Genomic DNA, 7,306 nt, shown 5'->3' with positions numbered 1-7,306 from the left:
GATATTAATTGAGTAACAAATCCTGAGGCGCAAACAAAGTCAGCATCAAAATTCAGGCAGAGATCAAAACATCCAGAGAAATCCAAAAACCAGAATCGGGAAACAGGCAGAGTCGATATTCAGACAGACAGAGTACAGATACAAATGCTGGAAAGGCTCAGGAAAATTCAGTGGTACAATCTGGCAACAAACAGCTGAAAACACAGGACTGAAATACACAGGGCAATAAACAGAGAGGCAGATGATAGGTGGAGCACAATGAGACACAGTGGCAGCAATACAGGTAATAATGAGAAACAGGTGAGAGATGGAGTACTCAGTAATACAGGGGCTGGAGTAGAGCAGGAGCAGGGTCAAGAGCACATGGCAATACAAAACCACAGACTGACAGCTAGGGGGAAACACACAAAAAGTCAAAGTCCTACCTTGGTTTGTCCTCCCAAAGTGCAACATTTCACACTTGTCTGCAGTAAATTCCATCTACTGTTTTCCAGCCCATTTTCCCAGATGGTCTGGGTCACTTTGCAAGCTTTGATGACTTTCCTCACTATTGAGTAAAGGGTAAGCATTGATGGGAAGTAAAGTGACTAGAAAGTGGGCAAGTCATTTATTGTGATTATATAAGGAACTTGGACTTAAATGCGATGATTACTGAGAAGAAATTTTTCATGAAACAGAAGCAGGCAGAGGGGCTAACAGTGGGGAAGAAATTTCTAGACTGCAAGAAAATATCAAAGGACTACAGAGTCAAACAGTACAAAATGAGCCCCCCTCCCCCCCACCGGTCCCCATGTCCGTGCTGACCAGCAAATACAGTACACATCTGTACTTAACTAGAGCCCAGGCCTTGTTAAGTAGATACGATTGGACAAGTGGGGAATGGAATTTAATCTGGGAAAATAAGAGGTAATGCTTTTGGAGAGTGCACAATAGTTGAGAAAATAACATTTAATGATGGTTATTACATTTAGTGAAGCCCATGACGGTTGTACATCCATGGAAACAATTTACTAGTCTATACGTCTTTGGAATGCAGGAAGAAACCAGAGCACCCGGAGTCCATGTGCGAACAGGGAACTAAACTATCATGGGTGTTGCATTCCACTAACCATGAAGCCCCTAAAAATCTAGGATGCATTGGCCGGGAATCGAACCCGGGCCTCCCGCGTGGCAGGCGAGAATTCTACCACTGAACCACCAATGCAGCTGATGTGAAGTTCTACAGATGTTAACAATCCACAGCAATGTTGGAAGAACTCCGAAGTTCAAACAGCACCCATGGAAACGAACAAACACTCACGATCGGGCCGGGACCCTTCACCGAGGCTGGGTACTAGAAAAGCGCGCAAGACAGAAGTATCTAGGCTGTTTCCTGAAGTTACCAGATTGGTAGATAAGTTTGAAAAGAAGGTGTATCGAAAACTTGATTGGCTGAGGCAGGAGTAGAGATCTCCTGCTCTCTTAACCCATTGATTAAATCCCGGCTAGAGCACCGCGTCCCATTCTGGTCCCCACAGTGTGGGAAGAATGTGAGGGTGCAGACGAGGTTTACGGGGATGTTACCAAGATTGGAAAACGGTACCTATGAGGAGTGACTGACAAGGCTGGGGTTGCTTTCTTTGGAAAAGAACTGACCCGAGAGGAGACTAAGCTGATAAGTGTAGTAACTTCTACTTTGAAAAAGGCACACTGGACAACTTCGTGTCAAAGAAACAACTTTACCTCGAACTTCAAAACCGTTATCTATATATACAGAGGCTTTCACAACCCGTGCGGCAGGCAGGCACACTATATACACATCCCACAGGAAGTAATTAGTATTAACTTACTTTTAATAATGCTCAGATTACAACAATAAGTATAAAATTATAAGAGGCCTAGGTAAGTTAACCGGAGAGTCCCCCCGGCCCCGCCACCCCCCAACCATCTAAGCAGAAGGGTCGGTAGCTGGAGGACAAAGATTAAAGTGAATTAATAGAAGATGTTGACGAAAGATTATTTTGTTCAATGAACAGAAGGAACCTAAAACTTGCTGCCTGCAAAGGCAGTGAAAGGCAGAGCCGTTAACACATTGAACAAATATCTAACTACAGATCTAAAAAGCATTAATTTGCCGGGCCATAGAGCAAACGCTGGGAAAGTCGGTAGTCAAGGGCTCTCCAAGATTACAAATTGACATCCAATACATTTAGGCAAGGAAGCTATCCACCACTGTTTAGACGTAGGCGAAGAAGATGGACTTCAAGTTCATTTTTGCCCCACATGGACACAATGGGCTGAACGGCCTTTCCCGCGGCATATGTTTCTATGATACTTTCCCTCTATCTTATTATCACTTTGCACACTAATAGAGGTGTGCATTACTGAAATACTGTCATTTTCTCAAAAAAAATCTAGTTCTTATTAATATTTATCGGTGATGTGCATATCGCATTAAGACTATTCATCCCGCTTCTTTACCCATATCTAGAGTGGTTGATAGATTCCTAGTCTAAATGTATTTTATGTCTTTCAACTAGTAAGTATGATATACAATTTGATCCACCATGTTGTAAACCTGGAGAGCCCCTGACTACAGACGAATTGGTACCAGCATTTAGAATTCTACATTCAAAGTTAACATTGGACTGAATGCTTGATTGTTTTCATTGGCAGTTCACAAATGACAAGAAATTGGCGATAAGTCTTAGAACAGATGTCGAAAGCACATCAGCTCTGAATAAAAATTTTATGCCGTCGGCTGCATTGGTGGTTCAGTGGTAGAATTCTCGCCTGCCACGCGGGAGGCCCGGGTTCGATTCCCGGCCAATGCATCGTAAAATTTTTAAAACATTGTCCCCAACTTGGAAACCCCCGAAGAACTGTCACCAGATTGCAGGGCAACACTTACGGGGGTGTGTCGTTGTATTTGAATTGCTGCAAGTCATAATCTTTATAGTTGAAGGGGATTTTGATTTGGGGCCATTCCGCCATAACCCATAGATGGTAGCTTTGCACCATTGGCTCCGCAGCCAAGAACATACAACGTTCTTCTGGTGAGATGGCGGCGCACTCAGGTGCAGCAGCCACTCCGGGGCCAACCAAAGGTGTCTTCATCTTTTTTAAACTTTTTTTTACCATCACAAGACACTGCTGAACATTAAGAACTTCAAGTACTGAAGGTATACTCCATGAGCAAGTTGCTCTTTAGAGGGGGAGCTGGATCTGGTGCGGACTGTGTTGCTGCCAAGGTTTCGGAATTGGTGCGTTAAGGTGGTGTGCAGCCTAACAGTGAGTGACTGTCTTGGACGCTTTCCGTGTGATCACAAGACCCTGTCGGACATTCATGATGTAAAATACTGCAAGTCCGATTCACTGGTTTATTGACTAGACCAGACTGAAGGCGGGGGCAGCTGCGGATCGGCTCCTATGCTGCGGTGGTGCCTGTTGCAGCCGCCCAGACGAGGAGACGCTGGAGGCGGTGTGGCGTGGCGTCCGTGGTGGATTGGGGGCCGGCCTTTCCTGTTGGTGCTGCCTTCCACTGTTCACCGGGTGGAAGGTAAACTGGATTGTATTCGTCTGCAGGCTGCTGAGAACTTGTTCTTGCTGACAACATCCATGTGCCATCAATCTACAGGACATGTCACTTAGGGACTTGGGCTTTATTATAATTTTTTTTGTGTGACTATATGTTTACTGCTATCTTATATGTGCCTTGTGCTGTGTGTGATTGTTGGTATTGTGTTTTGTACTTTGGTCCTGGAGGAATGTTGTCTCATTTGGCTGTATTCATGGGTATTCATGTATGGTTGAATGGCAATTAAACTTGAACTTGAAAATATCCAGACTTGTGGTTTTTCCATAAACTATAATCTTTCAGTAAATGATTGACCTAAACATTTGAAATATGATCAAGCATGAACAAGATCACCCAATATTATTGACAGGAAAGGGATGCCCATTCTGAGCCTGATTTCCACAAAGATGTCAGAGAGCATGCCAGAAGTACTTACAGATATGAATAATCTATTTAGACTACTTTTTGGGAGGATCCATTTCTGATTCTGATTGCACCAATCCCTGACAGTCCGGAAGCTAAATTGCTCTAAACAGACCCTCTTGACCAGGCCAATTAAAAGATTCACCCAGTACAACAGCCTGGATGCTGAAGAGGAGGCATAGCAAAAGTGAGATAGTGTCACAATGGGGGGCATTGGGAACGGACCCAAATGCAGGACACAGACACTGAAGTACTAGAAACAGGACAAGGATGTAGGACCTGGGCTAGGACATGGACAAGAAACAGGGAAACCGGACAAAGAACTATGAACTAGGAGCCTCGGCTTGAACCCCCAGCCAGAGACTGGACAAGGACCCAGAACCTGGGTCTTGCCTCGGGCTCGGGCCCCAAAACCAGGCAAGGACATGACATGACTGCAGGACTGGAGGCTGGGGTCTTGAGGCTTGAGGCTTGGAGACAGGCTGGGGTCTTGAGGCTTGAGGCTTGGAGATGGGCTTGGGGGGTCTTGAGGCTTGAGGCTTGGAGACTGGCTTGGGGTCTTGAGGCTTGAGGCTTGGAGACTGGCTTGGGGTCTTGAGGCTTGAGGCTTGGAGTCTGGCTTGGGGTCTTGGGTCTTGGGTCTAGGGTACTTCAAGGCTTGGGTATGGACTTTGAGCCAGAGACTGAGCAAAGACCCAGAACTCGGGTCTTGGCTCGGACTCCAGAACTAGGCGAGGACAAGACAGGGCTACAGGACTAGACATAGCTTGCGTGAGGAACTCCTGGGCAGGGCGAGACACAAGGACAGGACTCGGATAGGACGGACTAGGCAGGGACTGGATGAGGGCCTTCAGGAGCACGGAACCTTGGACTAGAAGAGACGGGAGCATGGAGCCTTGGACTAGAAGAGACGGGAGCACGGAACACAGAACCAGGACCCGTCCTTGGGAACAGGATGTAGGGCCGGGACTCATACACATAACACAGAGCCGGGACCTCTCCTTGGGAACAGGATGTAGGGCCGGGACTCGTACACAGAAAGCTGAACATGAAAAGACGTATCCCAACACAAGGTGGCGGCAAATGGCCGGACCTACCTAGCAAAGGCGTGGACACAGAGAGACAGTTCCACACAACGAAAGACAGTTCCTTATCTTGACCTAACAAGGCTCCGGTGGTAAAACTTCAGCGATACAGGCAGGGTATCCAGGCTAGGTGAGCGGGCAGACAGTCAGGCTAGGGGGGAAAGACAAGGAGGGGAACAGAACAGTCCAGCAGGGAATCCCTGGTTTGCAGAGGTATTTATGTCTCAGCCCCAAAATGAGAATCATGTGCCTACAACAGAAACTGGGGAAAACCAGAAACCCTGGAATAAGGAGCTATGGACCAGCCTGTGAACCGGAACACGGATCCCACGGACTGGACCATGACAGATAGGTCAGCTGGTTGAGTGGTATCACAACAACAACTTTGCACTCAATATCAGCAAGACCAACAAATTGATTGTGGACTTCAGGAAGGGGAGGTTGGGAAAACACACAACAGTCCTCATCAATGGGTCAGCAGTAGGAAGCGTAAGCAATTTCATGTTCTTGGCCGTAAAACATCTCAAAGGATCTACCATGGACCCAACACATTGATGTAATCATGAAGGAGACACCCTGCAGCTATGTTTCATTAAGAGTGTAAGGAGGTTTGGTATGTCACCAAATCCACTACCCGGTTTCTACAGATGTACTGCAGAGAGCATTCTGAGTGGTTTCATCACAGCCTGGTGTGGAGGCCCCAAGGAACAGGATCGAAGAAGCTGCAGAGGGTTGTATACTCAGCCAGTTCCTTAATGGACACTAGCCCCCACACCATCAAGGACATCGTCAAAAGTCAGATTCAAGAGGATAGCGTAATGGACATGTTATTCCTAGCTTTTATGCTTCTCATTACTACCATCAGGGAGGAGGTACAGGAGCCTGAAGATGCACATTCAACAGTTTAGAAATAGCTCCTTCCCTTTTGCTATCAGATTTCTGAATGAGCCATGAACCCATGAATACCTCACTGCTCCTCTTCAAATACGGTATTTTTTTGATGTAACATGCATTGGTGGTTCAGTGGTAGAATTCTCGCCTGCCACGCGGGAGGCCCGGGTTCGATTCCCGGCCAATGCATCAGAAACTTTTAGGAGTGGGTTGCTAGAGTAGTGGTTAACACACTTCACAGTCACTGATTGGAGATTGATTCGATTCCCATTGCTAGTTTGAGCATGTAGTGAGCAGGTGGGTTTCCCCAGGGTACCCCTCCAGCATCCAGTTAGGATTAGGATTAGTGAGTTGTGGCAATGTTATATTGCCTCCGACCTTCAACTCTCTGAGGCAGAGCGCTCTGTCCTTTGTCCTCCTTCGCCCACATCTCAGTGAATTCCACGTTCGCCATGACGTTGAACTCTTCTTCCGCCGGTTCCGTCTTCGAGCCTACTTCTTCGGCAAGGACTCTCCCAACCCCACCGACGACCCCTTCTCCCGTCTTCAACCCTCCTCCTCTTCATGGACACCCCGCTCTGGTCTTCTGCCTGCTCTGGATCTCTTTATCGCTAACTGCAGACGGGACATCAACCGTCTCGACTTCACCACATCTCTTGTTCCAATTCCAACCTCACTCCTTCCGAACTCTCTGCTCTCCTCTCCCTCCGCACCAATCCTAACCCTACTATAAAACCCGCCGATAAGGGGGGTGCTTTTGTGGTCTGGCGTACTGACATCTACCTTGCCGAGGCACAGCGACAATTCGCGGATACCTCCTCTTATTTACCCCTCGATCATGACCCCACTAAGGAGCACCAGGCCATTGTCTCCCACACCATCACCAACCTTATCAGCTCTGAGGATCTCCCATCCACTGCCACCAACCTCACAGTTCCCACACCCCGCACTTCCCGTTTCTACTTCCTACCCAAGATCCACAAACCTGCCTGTCCAGGTAGACCCATTGTCTCAGCTTGCTCCTGCCCCACTGAACTCATTTCTGCATACCTCGACACTGTTTTATCCCCCCTTGTTCAATCCCTTCCCACCTATGTTCGTGACACTTCTCACGCTCTGAATTTTTTTCGAAAATTTTAAGTTCCCTTGCCCCCATTGCCTTATTTTCACTATGAATGTCCAGTCCCTATATACCTCCATCCCCCACCAGGAAGGTCTCAAAGCTCTCCGCTTCTTTTTGGATTCCAGACCTAACCAGTTCCCCTCTACCACCACTCTCCTCCGTCTAGCGGAATTAGTCTTTACTCTTAACAATTTCTCCTTTGGCTCCTCCCACTTCCTCCAAACTAAA

General features: G+C 47.3%; 3 non-coding genes across 3 annotated transcripts; 2 read left to right on the top strand and 1 right to left on the bottom strand.

Moving 5' to 3' along the window:
* Nucleotides 1–1,133: 1,133 nt before the first annotated feature.
* trnag-gcc (transfer RNA glycine (anticodon GCC)) lies at nt 1,134–1,204 on the bottom strand. Its single transcript has one exon. It is a non-coding gene; the product is annotated as a tRNA-Gly (tRNA).
* Nucleotides 1,205–2,742: 1,538 nt separating this feature from the next.
* trnag-gcc (transfer RNA glycine (anticodon GCC)) lies at nt 2,743–2,813 on the top strand. Its single transcript has one exon. It is a non-coding gene; the product is annotated as a tRNA-Gly (tRNA).
* Nucleotides 2,814–6,073: 3,260 nt separating this feature from the next.
* Nucleotides 6,074–6,144, top strand: trnag-gcc (transfer RNA glycine (anticodon GCC)). Its single transcript has one exon. It is a non-coding gene; the product is annotated as a tRNA-Gly (tRNA).
* Nucleotides 6,145–7,306: the final 1,162 nt, after the last annotated feature.

This window comes from Mobula hypostoma, chromosome 7 (assembly GCF_963921235.1).
Source record: "Mobula hypostoma chromosome 7, sMobHyp1.1, whole genome shotgun sequence".
In the NCBI taxonomy this organism is placed as follows: domain Eukaryota; kingdom Metazoa; phylum Chordata; class Chondrichthyes; order Myliobatiformes; family Myliobatidae; genus Mobula; species Mobula hypostoma.
Note: the sequence above shows the minus strand (reverse complement) of the source record. Positions and strands in the feature narration are given on the sequence as shown.